Below are 385 nucleotides of genomic sequence, written 5' to 3'. Positions count from 1 at the left end.
GCGGGGGGAGCGGCGCTGCCCGCCCCCGCCTGCGCACAGCCCCGCGGGGCGCCCGCCCGCCCAGCCGCCGGTGGCGAGAAGCAGCCCAAACCGGGGGGGGAGGATGCTCAGAAAAAATTCTATACATTCATCTATATCTCATACACTCTTCCCTGGTGGGGTCTGCTTAGATAGCACGGCCCCCCCCAGCCTGCTGTCACGCACCGGGGGCTGACCCCACACCGGTGTTTCTGCGGGTCCCAAATCGCCAGCTGATGCTGATCAAAGGCACGCACAGGAAAGGTACGGAAAACACGCTATTCGGATCCGACATTCCCTTTACAGCTTTCACCTGGCGCCTCTTCCCTTTAACGAGCAGCAGCTGCCTCACAGTCCTAACACAGGT

The sequence above is a fragment of the Calidris pugnax genome, unplaced genomic scaffold (assembly GCF_001431845.1).
Source record: "Calidris pugnax isolate Ruff unplaced genomic scaffold, ASM143184v1 scaffold81, whole genome shotgun sequence".
In the NCBI taxonomy this organism is placed as follows: Eukaryota; Metazoa; Chordata; class Aves; order Charadriiformes; family Scolopacidae; genus Calidris; species Calidris pugnax.
This window is presented reverse-complemented; position numbering follows the sequence as displayed.